Source organism: Salvelinus namaycush, chromosome 9, assembly GCF_016432855.1.
Source record: "Salvelinus namaycush isolate Seneca chromosome 9, SaNama_1.0, whole genome shotgun sequence".
Taxonomy (NCBI): domain Eukaryota; kingdom Metazoa; phylum Chordata; class Actinopteri; order Salmoniformes; family Salmonidae; genus Salvelinus; species Salvelinus namaycush.
In genome coordinates, this window is record NC_052315.1 from 54,550,188 (window position 1) to 54,566,599 (window position 16,412).

General features: G+C 46.2%; 1 protein-coding gene across 1 annotated transcript in view; it reads left to right on the forward strand.

Moving 5' to 3' along the window:
- Nucleotides 1–16,412, forward strand: part of LOC120053553 (homeobox protein aristaless-like 4) — a 59,935-nt gene that overhangs the window by 24,021 nt on the left and 19,502 nt on the right. The window lies entirely within an intron of this gene.

The window sequence follows — 16,412 nt, forward strand, 5'->3', positions numbered from 1 at the left end:
GAAAGTGTGGCGTTGAGTGAGAAATGTAATGGTTGCATATCCCAGAACCAATGTATTTGTCACGTTTTGACCATAGTTGTAACGGCAGTCTAAGTCGTCCTCCTCCTCAGACGAGGAGAGGCGAGAAGGATCAGAGGACCAATACGCAGCGTGGTAATTTTCCATAATGAATTTAATCAACACAAAACAATACACTATACAAAATAACAAAAGAACATACCGTCACAGTCCTAGCTGGTGCAGAACACAAACACAGAGACAGGAAACAACCACCCACCATCCCCAACACAAAACAAGCCACCTATATATGATTCTCAATCAGGGACAACGATTGACAGCTGTCTCTGATTGAGAACCATATCAGGCTGAACATAGAAACAGACGAACTAGACACACAACATAGAATACCCACCCCAACTCACGCCCTGACCAACTAAACACATACAAAACAACAGAAAACAGGTCAGGAACGTGACAGAACCCCCCCCCCCCCTCAAGGTGCGAACTCCGGGCGCACCCCTAAAACTCAAGGGGAGGGTCTGGGTGGGCATCTGTCCGCGGTGGCGGCTCCGGCGGTGGACGAGGACACCACTCCACCACTGTCTTTGTCCCCCTCCTTAGCGTCCTTTGAGTGGCGACCCTCGCCCCCGACCATGGTCCAGGAACCTTCACCAAGGCCCCTCCTAAATAGAGGAGACAACTCAGGACCGAGAGGTAGCTCAGGACAGAGAGGTAGCTCAGGACAGAGAGGTAGCTCAGGACAGAGAGGTAGCTCAGGACAGAGAGGTAGCTCAGGACAGAGAGGTAGCTCAGGACAGAGAAATCGCTCCGGACAGAGAGGTAGCTTAGGACAGAGGGACAACTCTGGACTAATGGCAGCTCCGGACTGAGTGGCAGCTCCGGACTGAGTGGCAGCTCCGGACTGAGTGGCAGCTCCGGACTGGGTGGCAGCTCCGGACTGGGTGGCAGCTCCGGACTGGGTGGCAGCTCCGGACTGGGTGGCAGCTCATGACTGTAGGGCAGCTCATGACTGTAGGGCAGCTCATGACTGGAGGGCAGCTCATGACTGGAGGGCAGCTCATGACTGAAGGGCAGCTCATGACTGGAGGGCAGCTCATGACTGGAGGGCAGCTCATGACTGGAGGGCAGCTCATGACTGTAGGGCAGCTCATGACTGGAGGGCAGCTCATGACTGTAGGGCAGCTCATGACTGTAGGGCAGCTCATGACTGGAGGGCAGCTCATGACTGGAGGTCAGCTCATGACTGTAGGGCAGCTCATGACTGGAGGGCAGCTCATGACTGGAGGGCAGCTCTGGCAGCTCCTGACTGGCTGGCGGCTCTGGCAGCTCCTGACTGGCTGGCGGCTCTGGCAGCTCCTGACTGGCTGGCGGCTCTGGCAGCTCCTGACTGGCTGGCGGCTCTGGCAGCTCCTGACTGGCTGGCGTCTCTGGCAGCTCCTGACTGGCTGGCGGCTCTGGCAGCTCCTGACTGGCTGGCGGCTCTGGCAGCTCCTGACTGGCTGGCGGCTCTGGCAGCTCCTGACTGGCTGGCGGCTCTGGCAGCTCCTGACTGACGGACGGCTCTAGCGGCTCCTGACTGACGGACGGCTCTAATGGCTCGGGACAGACGGGCGGCTCTGAAGGCTCGTGGCAGACGGATGGCTCAGACGGCGCTGGGCAGACGGATGGCTCAGACGGCGCTGGGCAGACGGATGGCTCAGACGGCGCTGGGCAGACGGATGGCTCAGACGGCGCTGGGCAGACGGCCGACTCTGACCTGCTGAGGCGCACAGTAGGCCTGGTGCGTGGTGCCGGAACTGGTGGTACCGGACTGGAGACACGCACCTCAAGGCTAGTGCAGGGAGCAGGAACAGGGCACACTGGACTCTCGATGCGCACTATAGGCCTGGTGCGTGGTACCGGAACTGGAGGTACCGGGCTGAGGGCACGCACCTCAGGGCGAGTGCGGGGAGAAGGAACAGTGCGTACAGGGCTCTGGAGACGCACAGGAGGCTTGGTGCGTGGTGCCGGAACTGGTGGTACTGGGCTGGAGACACGCACCACAGGGAGAGTGCGTGGAGGAGGAACAGGGCTCTGGAGACGCACTGGAAGCCTGGTGCGTGGTGTAGGCACTGGTGGTACTGGGCTGGGGCGGGAAGGTAGCGCCGGATATACCGGACCGTGCAGGCGTACTGGCTCCCTTGAGCACTGAGCCTGCCCAACCTTACCTGGTTGCATGCTCCCCGTAGCCCGTCCAGTGCGGGGAGGTGGAATAACCCGCACTGGGCTGTGTTGGCGAACCGGGGACACCATGCGTAAGGCTGGTGCCATGTACACCGGCCCGAGGAGACGTACTGGAGGCCAGATATGTAGAGCCGGCTTCATGGCACTTGGCTCAATGCTCACTCTAGCCCGCCCAGTGCGGGGAGGTGGAATAACCCGCACCGGGCTATGCACCCGTACAGGAGACACCGTGCGCTCTTCCGCATAACACAGTGTCTGCCCGTACTCCTGCTCTCCACGGTAAGCATGGGAAGTGGGCGCAGGTTTCCTACCTGCCCTCGCCACACTACCCTTTAGCCCCCCCCCCAATACATTTTTGGGGTTTCTTCACGGGCTTCCAGCCCCGCTTCCGTGCTGCCTCCTCAGACCACCGCTCCTGGGCTTTAGCTGCCTCCATCTCTTCCTGAGAGCGGCGATATTCTCCAACCTTAGCCCAGGGTCCTTCTCCGTTAAATATTTGCTCCCATGACCATTCCTCCTGGTACCGCTGCTGCTGTCGCTGCTGCCCGTTGCCACGCTGCTTGATCCTTGTTTGGTGGGTGGTTCTGTAACGGCAGTCTAAGTCGTCCTCCTCCTCAGACGAGGAGAGGCGAGAAGGATCAGAGGACCAATACGCAGCGTGGTAATTTTCCATAATGAATTTAATTATTAATCAACACAAAACAATACACTATACAAAATAACAAAAGAACATACCGTCACAGTCCTAGCTGGTGCAGAACACAAACACAGAGACAGGAAACAACCACCCACCATCCCCAACACAAAACAAGCCACCTATATATGATTCTCAATCAGGGACAACGATTGACAGCTGTCTCTGATTGAGAACCATATCAGGCTGAACATAGAAACAGACGAACTAGACACACAACATAGAATACCCACCCCAACTCACCCCCTGACCAACTAAACACATACAAAACAACAGAAAACAGGTCAGGAACGTGACAATAGTTCTTTTGTATTTTCTTTGTTTTAGTGTGGTCAGGGTGTGAGCTGGGTGGGTATTATCTATGTTTTCTGTTTCTATGTGGGGTTTCACGTTTGGCCTGATATGGTTCTCAATCAGAGGCAGGTGTTAGTCATTGTCTCTGATTGGGAACCATATTTAGGTAGCCTGTGTTCTATTGTGGTTGGTGGGTGGTTGTCTTCAGTCTTTGTGTGTCTGCACCAGATAGAACTGTTTCGGTTTTCACTTTTGTTGTTTTGTAATTTGTATTGTTCAGTTTTTGATGATCATTAAATTAAGATGAACACTAACCACGCTGCGCTTTGGTCCTCTCCTTCTTCCACCGACGAAAGCCTTTACAGTATTGCTGTGAGCAGGGGTGTGGGAGAGCTTTCAATGTTGTTCAGATGATGGATATACTTTTTATAATGAATTATACGTCTTATTTATTTATTGTCCTATCATGGTGGAACAGTTTTAAAAATTAATTATACATTTAACTTATTTATTGTCATATCATGGGGAACTAAATTTTAAAAAATTAATTATATCAAATGTATTTATTTATGATCCTATATTGATGGAACGGTCCACAACCCTATACCCTAGACACCCACCTGAATGACCCAGATACTAAGGAGAAGTCCCTAACTGTTTTATGGGCTTGCTGTAAGCGGTCTGTATGCAGCCAAAATGCGGTCAGAGACCTAGAGCAGCACTGCTCCCTCAAGATTCTGAGCCTGCTTGGCAGGGTTGGTCCTGCAAAGCCAAAGCCCCCTAAAGGAAGAGCATACTATACAAGGAAATTCTCAAAGCTGCTAATGAGAACCTTGACGACCTTGTACCTAGCCGGTGGGGACTCCGGTGGTCCAAGCTTCTTTGAAAATACATAAGAATTTATCAACTCTACAAGCAACACTAGACTATTATTATGGTGGGAGAATTTAATACGGTTTAAAATACCTCTATGGACCGGAAAGGAAATCACAGTACAAACTATCACCCTCAGGCACTTAAGAAAATCATGAATGTCATGAATATATTGGAATTAGTGGATATATGGAGACTTAAATACCCTGACCTAGTGAGATATACATGGCGGAGGCTTAATCAAGCTAGTCGTCTTGACTACTTTCTTATACCATTCTCTCTGGCACCAAAAGTTTAAAAAGTGTTGATAGGGGACAGAATGCGGTCGGATCTTCACATAATTAGCATATATTTATTACTATTTCAGAATTTCCACTTGGGCGAGGATATTGGAAATTTTATCAAAGTCTACTAGATGATAAATTGTTTAGAACTAGGACAGAATAATTTATAATTGACTTTTTCAGATATAACATAGGTACAGCAGATCCCCTTATTGTATGGGACACTTTTAAGTGTGCCTTTAGAGGCCATGCAATTCAGTACTCATCTATAAAACAAAAGCAATTTAGATCACAAGAGTCCATATTAACAAAGGAAATGGAAGGACTAACAGTACAGTTAGATAGCAATAAAAACTGTACCATAGAGGCACAGAATAAGTTAGAGGAAAAACAAAAAGAAATGGAGGATCTTATTCAAGAAAGATCCAGTGTAATATATTATAAAAATAAAGCGAACTGGATGGAATATGGGGGAAAATGTACCAAATTATTTTTCAATCTTCAATATAGAAATGCTGCATTTAAACAAAATTAAAACGTGTTACAAATGATGGAGTCACGCATGATTCACCGAATGATATTTTGAAAGAGGAAGTACTTTTAAGAATATGTTTTCATTTCACTCTCCTCCATCTCCACTAACTGAAGCTAATTGTATGGACTTTTTTCCTAATAATAATGTAAAATTAGCATCTGTACAGAAAGACTCATGTGAAGGCCAAATTACAGAGGAGGAACTTTAACTTTAAGGATGGGAAAACTCCAGGGCTGGATGGCATACCAGTGGAAGTATACAAAATTTGTTTTGATATACTCAGAGGACCATTATTAGCATGTTTTAACCACTCCTATATAAATGGTAGATTATCAGACACGCAACAAGAAGGTCTGATATCATTATTTCTGAAACAGGACCCAAATTGTGTATATATATATATATATATATATATATATATAAAGATCCAGTCCATTTAAAAAAAATTGGAGACCTCTTACACTTCAGTGTTGATGCAAAAATCCTAGCAAAATGCTTGGCGCATAGAATTTAAAAAAAACTATTGTCAGATATTATTCATCCTAATCAGAAATCTTACATGGGCGATACATTGGAGATAATATAAGACAAGTACTGGAAACAATAGAATACTATGAAATATTGGGGACAGCAGGCCTGGTTTTCATAGCTGATTTTGAAAGGTTTTTGATAAAGTACAACTGGAGTTTATATATAAATGCCTAGAATATTTCAATTTTGGGGAACCTCTTATAAAATGGGTTAAAATTATGTATAGTAATGCTAGGTGTAAAATAGTAAATCATTTTGTCCACTATCGGCATACAAGGTTGTCCACTATCGGCATATCTATTTATTATTGCCATCGAAATGTTAGCTGTTAAAATTAGATCAAACAATAATATTAAGGGATTAGAAATCTGTGGCTTAAAAACTAAGGTGTCATTGTACACTGATGATTCATGTTTTCTTTTAAAACCACAACTAGAATCTCTCCACCGCCTCATAGAGGATCTAGATACTTTTGCTATCCTCTCTGGATTAAAACCAAATTATGATAAGTGTACTATATTACGTATTGGATCACTAAAAAATTCACATTTTACAATACCATGTAGTTTACCAATTAAATGGTCTGACGGAGATGTGGACATACTCAGTATACAAATCCCAAAAGAAAGAAATGATCTCACTCCAATAAATTTTTATAGAAAGTTAGCAAAAATAGATAAGATCTTTCTACCATGGAAAGGAAAATACCTGTCTATTTGTGGAAAAATCACTATGATTAACTCTTTAGTCATATCACAGTTTACCTATTTGCTTATGGTTTTGCCTACACCTAGTGACCCGCTTTTTAAATTATATGAACAAAGAAATATTAAATTTTATTTGGAACGGCAAGCCAGACACAATTAAAAGGGCCTATTTGTATAATGAATATGAATTCAGAGGGCAGACATTTTTAAATATTAAAGCATGAGACCCTTCAGACCTTGGCATCAGTCATATAAAAGTTATACTTAAATCCAAACTGGTTCTCTCGTAAATTGGTAAGAATGTCTCATCCCATGTTCAAGAAGGGTCTTTTCCCTTTATTCAGATTACACCTGCTCACGTTCAGTTGTTTGAAAAGGAAATAATCTCCAAAATATCATCATTTTGTTAACAAGCCTTAGAAAGTTGGTTGCAATTTCAGTTTAATCCACCTGAAAAGACAGAACAAATAATACAACAAATATTGTGGTTAAACTCAAATATACTAATTGATTAAAAAAACGTATTTTTTGAAAAAAGAAAAGAAAAAGGAAGGTATCATTTTTGTGAATAATATCATAAATAGGACTGGTGGAGTTATGTTACACATACAGCTAACACAGACATACGGAAATGTCTGCTCTACCCAAAATTACAACCAATTAATTGCACCATTACCACAAAAATGGAAGAGGCAGGTAGAAGGGGAAAAAAGTAAGGAACTTGTATGTCGGCCCTGTATTAAAGAACATAAATGGTTAAAGAAAAGTGTGATACATAAAAACATATACCAATTTCAATTAAGGACCAAAAAACGGACAGCTATGCCATATAGATTGCAAAGTAGTTGGGAAGAGATTTTCGATGTACCCATTCCATGGCACATGGTTTATGAATTGATACGCAAAACAACGCCGGATTCAAAAATGTGAAATTTTCTATTTAAATTACTATACATAATTCTTGCAACCAATAGAATGTTATACATATGGGAGATACTGTCACGCCCTGACCTTAGAGATCCTTTTTATGTCTCTATTTTGGTTGGTCAGGGCGTGAGTTGGGGTGGGCATTCTATGTTTTTGTTCTATGTTGTCTATTTCTATGTGTTTGGCCGGGTGTGGTTCTCAATCAGAGGCAGCTGTCTATCGTTGTCTCTGATTGAGAACCATACTTGGGTAGCCTTTTTTCCACCTGTGTTTTGTGGGTAGTTGTTTTCTGTTTTTGTGTCTGCACCAGACAGAACTGTTTCGCTTTCATTCTCCAGAAATAGAGGAAGGAGTAAAAAACTAAATATAACTATTGTAAAATAGATTGTGTCTGTAAAATATGTATAAAATATATAAACTGAAGGTAGAAGCCTAAGTGTTTATTGGTTTACTCCAATTGGGGGAAGGGTGGTAGGGTTTGCGGGGAATAATAAAGGTATATTCTAAAAAAAGTATGTATGTCTATATAGGTATGTATAGGTATATATGTGTATATGTATACATGCGTGTATGTATATGTGTCACGTTCCTGACCTGTTTTTCCGTTTTCTTGTGTTTATTTAGTTGGTCAGGGCGTGAGTTGGGGTGGGTTGTCTATGTGTGTTTTTCTATGTTGGGGTTTTGTGTTCGGCCTGGTATGATTCTCAATCAGAGGCAGCTGTAGATCGTTTGTCCCTGATTGAGAATCATACTAAGGCAGCCGGGGTTTCACGTGTGTTTTGTGGGTGGTTGTATCGCGTGTCTGTGTTAGTACCACACGGGACTGTTTGCGGTTTGTCACGTTTGTTGTTTTGTATGTTGAAGTGTTCAGTCTGTTTTCATTAAATATGAACACTAACCACTCTGCATATTGGTCTGATCCTTCTCGCCTCTCCTCCTCGTCCGAGGAGGAGGATTACGACGATCGTTACAGAACCACCCACCAATCTAGGACCAAGCGGAGTGGAGAAGGGAGGCAACAGCAGTGGGAAAAAACCCAGGACTCCTGGACTTGGGAGGAGATCCTGGACGGCAAAGGACCCTGGGCTCAGCCAGGGGAATATCGCCGTCCCAAGGCGGAGCTGGAGGCAGCGAAGGCAGAGAGGCGCTGGTATGAGGAGGCAGCGCGGCGACGCGGTTGGGAGCCCGAGAGTCAGACCCAAACATTTCTTGGGGGGGGGGGCACACGAGGAGTGTGGCAAAGCCGGGTAGGATACCTGAGCCAACTCCCCGTGCTTACCGTGGAGTGAGAGGGCGTCGTACTGGTCAGACACCGTGTTATGCGGTAAAGCACACGGTGTCCCCAGTACGCGTGCTTAGCCCAGTGCGGGCTATTCCACCTCGCCGCACTGGTAGGGCTAAGTTGGGCATCGAGCCGGATGTCATGAAGCCGGCCCAACGCATCTGGCCTCCAGTGCGTCTCCTCGGGCCGGCATACATGGCACCAGCCTTACGAATGGTGTCCCCGGTTCGCCAGCATAGCCCAGTGCGGGCTATTCCACCTCACCGCACTGGCAGGGCTACGGGGACCATTCAACCTGGCAAGGTTGGGCAGGCTCGGTGCTCAAGAGCGCGTGTCCTCCTTCACGGTCCGGTATACCCGGTGCCACCTCCACGTACCAGTCCACCGGTGGCAGCCCCCCGCACCAGGCTGTCTCTCCGGGTTCTCTCTCCAGCTGCTCCCACCTGTCCAGCGCTGTCAGAGCATTCCTCCTCTCCAGCGCAGCCAGTGCCTACACCACGCACCAGGTCTACAGTGCGTCTCAGCCGGCTAGAGTCTGCCGTCTGCCCAGCGGTGCCTGAACTGCCCGTCTGCCCAGCGGAGCCTGAACTGCCCGTCTGCCCAGCGGCGCCTGAACTGCCCGTCTGCCCAGCGGCGCCTGAACTGCCCGTCTGCCCAGCGGCGCCTGAACTGCCCGTCTGCCCAGCGGTGCCTGAACTGCCCGTCTGCCCAGCGGCGCCTGAACTGCCCGTCTGCCCAGCGGCTCCTGAACTGCCCGTCTGCCCAGCGGCGCCTGAACTGCCCGTCTGCCCAACGGCGTCTGAACTGTCCGTCTGCCAAGCGCCGCATGAACTGCCCGTCTGTACTGAGCCTTCAAAGCCGCCCGTCTGTACTGAGCCTGCAAAGCCGCCCGTCTGCCATGAGCCTTCAGAGCCGTCCGCCAGACAGGAGCCGCTAGAGCCTACCGCCAGACAGGAGCCGCTAGAGCCTTCCGCCAGACAGGAGCAGCCAGAGCCTTCCGCCAGACAGGATCAGCCAGAGCCGTCCGCCAGCCAGGATCAGCCAGAGCCGTCCGCCAGCCAGGATCAGCCAGAGCCGTCCGCCAGCCAGGATCAGCCAGAGCCGTCCGCCAGCCATGACCAGCCAGAGCCGTCCAGCCAGGACCAGCCAGAGCCGTCCAGCCAGGACCAGCCAGAGCCGTCCAGCCAGGACCAGCCAGAGCCGTCCAGCCAGGACCAGCCAGAGCCGTCCAGCCAGGATCCGCCAGAGCTGTCCAGCCAGGATCCGCCAGAGCCAGCCAGCCAGGATCCGCCAGAGCCAGCCAGCCAGGATCCGCCAGCCAGCCAGGATCCGCCCCTCATTCCGGTGTTGCCCCTCATTCCGGTGCTGCCCCTCATTCCGGTGTTGCCCCTCATTCCGGTGGGGTTAATTTGGAGGGTGGCCATTGGGAGGAGGCCAAGGAAGAGGGGTTTGACTATGGTGGGGTGGGGACCACGACCAGTGCCAGAGCCGCCACCGTGGACAGACGCCCACCCAGACCCTCCCCTAGACTTTATGCTGGTGCGCCCGGAGTTCGCACCTTAAGGGGGGGGTTATGTCACGTTCCTGACCTGTTTTTCCGTTTTCTTGTGTTTATTTAGTTGGTCAGGGCGTGAGTTGGGGTGGGTTGTCTATGTGTGTTTTTCTATGTTGGGGTTTTGTGTTCGGCCTGGTATGATTCTCAATCAGAGGCAGCTGTAGATCGTTTGTCCCTGATTGAGAATCATACTAAGGCAGCCGGGGTTTCACGTGTGTTTTGTTGGTGGTTGTATCGCGTGTCTGTGTTAGTACCACACGGGACTGTTTGCGGTTTGTCACGTTTGTTGTTTTGTATGTTGAAGTGTTCAGTCTGTTTTCATTAAATATGAACACTAACCACTCTGCATATTGGTCTGATCCTTCTCGCCTCTCCTCCTCGTCCGAGGAGGAGGATTACGACGATCGTTACAATATGGATATATATATATATTTACTCCAAAAATATATGGGGGATTGGAAATGATGCAGACAATTACATTGACGGAAGCAACATTCTTTCCGTAATATTAAGCTGATCCACCGCTTAAAAAAATAAATATATATATATTTCAGATTCTTCAAATAGCCACCCTTTGCCTTGATGACAAAGGGTGCCTTTTAAGGATCCGACGGCGAGTGCGTAATCCGCCTCTACCATCAGTCCTATTAGCCAACGTGCAATATTTGCATAATAAAATGGATGAGCTCCGATCAAGACTATCCTACAAACGGGACATTTAAAAATGAATATCTTATGTTTCACCAAGTCGTGGCTGAAAGACAACATGGATAACATACAGCTGTCTGGGATTTCGGTGCGTTGCTATGATAGAACAGCTGTCTCCTTTAAGACAAGCGGTGGCAGTGTGTGCCTATTTGTAAATAACATCTGGTGCACGAAATCTAATATTAACCTGTCTAGCGGAACCCCCCCCACATTCCACTGAAAAGGCAGCGCGCGAAATTCAAAAATATATTTTTGAAATATTTAACTTTCACACATTAACAAGTCCAATACAGCAACTGAAAGATAAACATCTTGTGAATCCAGCCAACATGTCCGATTTTTTTAATGTTTTACAGCGAAAACACCACGTATATTTATGTTAGCTCACCACCAAATACAAAAAAGCACAGACATTTCTTTCACAGCACAGGTAGCTTGCACAAAACCCCCAAATAGAGATAGAATTAATCACTAACCTTTGAAATTCTTCATCAGATGAGTCATATAACATCATGTTACACAATACATTTATGTTTTGTTCGATAATGTGCATATATATATATAAAAAAAATCTCAGTTTACATTGGCGCGTTACATGCAGTAATGTTTTGATTCCAAAACATCTGGTGATTTTGCAGAAATACTCATAATAAACATTGATAAAAGATGCAAGTGTTATTCACATAATTAAAGATAAACTTATCCTCTATGCAACCGTTGTGTCAGATTTCAAAATAAACTTTACGGAAAAAGATTAATCTGAGAACGGCGTTTTAGAGCACAATCCAGCCAAAGAAATAATCGCCATTTTGGTGTCATCAAAAGCTACAAAAACACTATAAATATGCACTTACCTTCGAATAACTTCATCAGAAGGCATTCCCAGGATTCCCAGATCGACAATAAATGACTGAAAAGTTCCATAAAGCCCATCATTTAGCCACTTGTTGTTAGCATGTTCATCCCAGGAATCCATTTCATGACGCACGAATCCATCCAGCACAATCCATCCAGACAAAAACTCAAAATGTTCCGTTACAGGTCGTAGAAACAGGTCAAATGATGTATGCAATCCATTTATTTTATTTTATTTATTTCACCTTTATTTAACCAGGTAGGCAAATTGAGAACACGTTCTCATTTACAATTGCGACCTGGCCAAGATAAAGCAAAGCAGTTCGACACATACAACAACACAGAGTTACACATGGAATAAACAAACATACAGTCAATAATACAGTGAAAAATAAGTCTATATACAATGTGAGCAAGTGAGGTGAGATAAGGGAGGTGAAGGCAAACAAAATATATATATAAATAAATAAAAATATAAAAAAGGCCAAGGTGGCGAAGTAAATACAATATAGCAAGTAAAAAAAACACTGGAATGGTTGGTTTGCAGTGGAAGAAAGTGTAAAGTAGAGATAGAAATAATGGGGTGCAAAGGAGCAAAATAAATAAATAAATACAGTAGGTAAAGAGGTAGTTGTTTGGGCTAAATTATAGGTGGGCTATGTACAGGTGCAGTAATCTATGAGCTGCTCTGACAGCTGGTGCTTAAAGCTAGTGAGGGAGATAAGTGTTTCCAGTTTCAGAGATTTTTGTAGTTCGTTCCAGTCATTGGCAGCAGAGAACTGGAAGGAGAGGCGGCCAAAGGAAGAATTGGTTTTGGGGGTGACCAGAGAGATATACCTGCTGGAGCGCGTGCTACAGGTAGGTGCTGCTATGGTGACCAGCGAGCTGAGATAAGGGGGTACTTTACCTAGCAGGGTCTTGTAGATGACCTGGAGCCAGTGGGTTTGGCGACGAGTATGAAGCGAGGGCCAGCCAACGAGAGTGTACAGGTCGCAGTGGTGGGTAGTATATGGGGCTTTGGTGACAAAACGGATGGCACTGTGATAGACTGCATCCAATTTATTGAGTAGGGTTTTGGAGGCTATTTTGTAAATGACATCACCGAAGTCGAGGATTGGTAGGATGGTCAGTTTTACAAGGGTATGTTTGGCAGCATGAGTGAAGGATGCTTTGTTGCGGAATAGGAAGCTGATTCTAGATTTAACTTTGGATTGGAGATGTTTGATGTGAGTCTGGAAGGAGAGTTTACAGTCTAACCAGACACCTAGGTATTTGTAGTTGTCCACATATTCTAAGTCAGAGCCGTCCAGAGTAGTGATGTTGGACAGGCGGGCAGGTGCAGGCAGCGATCGGTTGAAGAGCATGCATTTAGTTTTACTTCTATTTAAGAGCAATTGGAGGCCACGGAAGGAGAGTTGTATGGCATTGAAGCTTGCCTGGAGGGTTGTTAACACAGTGTCAAAAGAAGGGCCAGAAGTATACAGAATAGTGTCGTCTGCGTAGAGGTGGATCAGAGAATCACCAGCAGCAAGAGCGACATCATTGATGTATACAGAGAAGAGAGTCGGTCCAAGAATTGAACCCTGTGGCACCCCCATAGAGACTGCCAGAGGCCCGGACAACAGACCCTCCGATTTGACACACTGAACTCGATCAGAGTAGTAGTTGGTGAACCAGGCGAGGCAATCATTAGAGAAACCAAGGCTGTCGAGTCTGCCGATGAGGATGTGGTGATTGACAGAGTCAAAAGCCTTGGCCAGGTCAATGAATACGGCTGCACAGTATTGTTTCCTATCGATGGCGGTTAAGATATCGTTTATGACCTTGAGCGTGGCTGAGGTGCACCCATGACCAGCTCTGAAACCAGATTGCATAGCGGAGAAGGTATGGTGGGATTCGAAATGGTCGGTAATCTGTTTGTTGACTTGGCTTTCGAAGACCTTAGAAAGGCAGGGTAGGATAGATATAGGTCTGTAGCTGTTAGGGTCAAGAGTGTCCCCCCCTTTGAAGAGGGGGATAACCGCAGCTGCTTTCCAATCTTTGGGAATCTCAGACGACACGAAAGAGAGGTTGAAAAGGCTAGTAATAGGGGTGGCAACAATTTCAGCAGATAGTTTTAGAAAGAAAGGGTCCAGATTATCTAGCCCGGCTGATTTGTAAGGGTCCAGATTTTGCAGCTCTTTCAGAACATCAGCTGACTGTATTTGGGAGAAAGAGAAATGGGGAAGGCTTGGGCGAGTAGCAGAGGGGAGGGCAGTGCTGTTGACCGGGGTAGGGGTAGCCAGGTGGAAAGCATGGCCAGCCGTAGAAAAATGCTTATTGAAATTCTCAATTATAGTGGATTTGTCGGTGGTGACAGTGTTTCCTATCTTCAGTGCAGTTGGAAGCTGGGAGGAGGTGTTCTTATTCTCCATGGACTTTACAGTATCCCAGAACTTTTTTGAATTTGTGTTGCAGGAAGCAAATTTCTGCTTGAAAAAGCTAGCCTTGGCTTTTCTAACTGCCTGTGTATATTGGTTTCTAGCTTCCCTGAAAAGTTGCATATCACGGGGGCTGTTCGATGCTAATGCAGAACGCCATAGGATGTTTTTCTGTTGGTTAAGGGCAGTCAGGTCAGGAGAGAACCAAGGGCTATATCTGTTCCTGGTTCTAAATTTCTTGAATGGGGCATGCTTATTCAAGATGGTGAGGAAGGCATTTTTTTAAAATATCCAGGCATCCTCTACTGACGGGATGAGATCAATATCCTTCCAGGATACCTCGGCCAGGTCGATTAGAAAGGCCTGCTCGCTGAAGTGTTTCAGGGAGCGTTTGACAGTGATGAGTGGAGGTCGTTTGACCGCTGACCCATTACGGATGCAGGCAATGAGGCAGTGATCGCTGAGATCTTGGTTGAAAACAGCAGAGGTGTATTTGGAGGGCAAGTTGGTTAGGATGATATCTATGAGGGTACCCGTGTTTATGGAATTGGGGTGGTACCTGGTAGGTTCATTGATAATTTGTGTGAGATTGAGGGCATCAAGCTTAGATTGTAGGATGGCTGGGGTGTTAAGCATGTTCCAATTTAGGTCGCCTAGCAGCACGAGCTCTGAAGATAGATGGGGGGCAATCAGTTCACATATGGTGTCCAGAGCACAGCTGGGGGCAGAGGGTGGTCTATAGCAGGCGGCAACGGTGAGAGACTTGTTTTTAGAGAGGTGGATTTTTAAAAGTAGAAGTTCAAATTGTTTGGGAACAGACCTGGATAGTAAAACAGAACTCTGCAGGCAATCTTTGCAGTAGATTGCAACACCGCCCCCTTTGGCCGTTCTATCTTGTCTGAAAATCTTGTAGTTGGGGATGAAAATGTCAGAATTTTTGGTGGTCTTCCTAAGCCAGGATTCAGACACGGCTAAAACATCTGGGTTGGCAGAGTGTGCTAAAGCAGTGAACAAAACAAACTTAGGGAGGAGGCTTCTAATGTTAACATGCATGAAACCAAGGCTATTACGGTTACAGAAGTCATCAAAAGAGAGCGCCTGGGGAATAGGAGTGGAGCTAGGTACTGCAGGGCCTGGATTCACCTCTACATCACCAGAGGAACAGAGGAGAAGTAGGATAAGGGTACGGCTAAAAGCTATGAGAATTGGTCGTCTAGAACGTCTAGAACAGAGAGTAAAAGGACGTTTCTGGGGGCGATAAAATAGCTTCAAGGAATAATGTACAGACAAAGGTATGGTAGGATGTGAATACAGTGGAGGTAAACCTAGGTATTGAGTGATGATGAGAGAGATATTGTCTCTAGAAACATCATTGAAACCAGGTGATGTCATCGCATATGTGGGTGGTGGAACTGAGAGGTTGGATATGGTATAGTGAGCAGGGCTAGAGGCTCTACAGTGAAATAAGCCAATAAACACTAACCAGAACAGCAATGGACAAGGCATATTTACATTAAGGAGAGGCATGCTTAATCGAGTGATCAATAAGGGTCCAGTGAGTAGAGGTTGGTTGGGGTCACGGCGATCCAGACAGCTGGCCGGGTAGATGGCTATCGGTAGCAAGATAGCATAGGATGGAGGTCTATTTTTAGACACCTCGTGCGTTTCCGTCTGTAGATTAGTGGGGTTCCGTGTGGTAGAGGGGATCAATCCAATTGGCAAAATAGATATAGTGACCCAAGAAAAAATGGTCCGATATACTTATTCAGATAGCAGCCGGTAAGACAGCTAACGATTAGCGGGCCCCAGATGAGCGTTCAGGTAACGTCGCGACGGAGGTGCCAGTTGGATAACTCCCTCGGGCAGATAACGTCGGCAGTCAGTCGTGAAGGCCCGGTGGGGCTCCATGCAAATGTCCAGAGCCTGCGGCTGAAATCCGGGGACACTGAGAAAAAAAAAGAAAGAAAAAAAAGGCCCGGTATGCTCCGGTCCGAGTCGCGTTGCACAAAAGTGCCGGTAGATTATCGAGCTAAAGGAATAGGTGATGACCACAAAACGTGGGCAGCTGAAACACCAACGCTAGCCAGCAAACCGGCTAACTTCTGGGCAGCTTCAGATTAGTTTCTAGCTAGCTTCCGGCTAGCTTCTGGTTAGCTTTCTGGCTAGCTTCTGATTAGCCCCTGGCTAGCTTCCACTGTGGATTTTCAGATTTGAGGTAAATAATACTTTTTTTTTGTAATTGGTGAGGCGGGTTGCAGGAAAGCTTTTGTAGTTGAGTTCTTGGATAATAAAATATATAAAAGATATGTGAAGAAAGGTGTAAATATATATATATACAGGACACGACAATACGAGGACAAAATGTTTATATTTCTATAATTTATATAATATATATTTATATATATATATATATATATATATATATATATATATATATATATATATTTATATAATGTTTATATTTAGTATGTGTTTTACATTAATCATCAATAAGGATCCAACC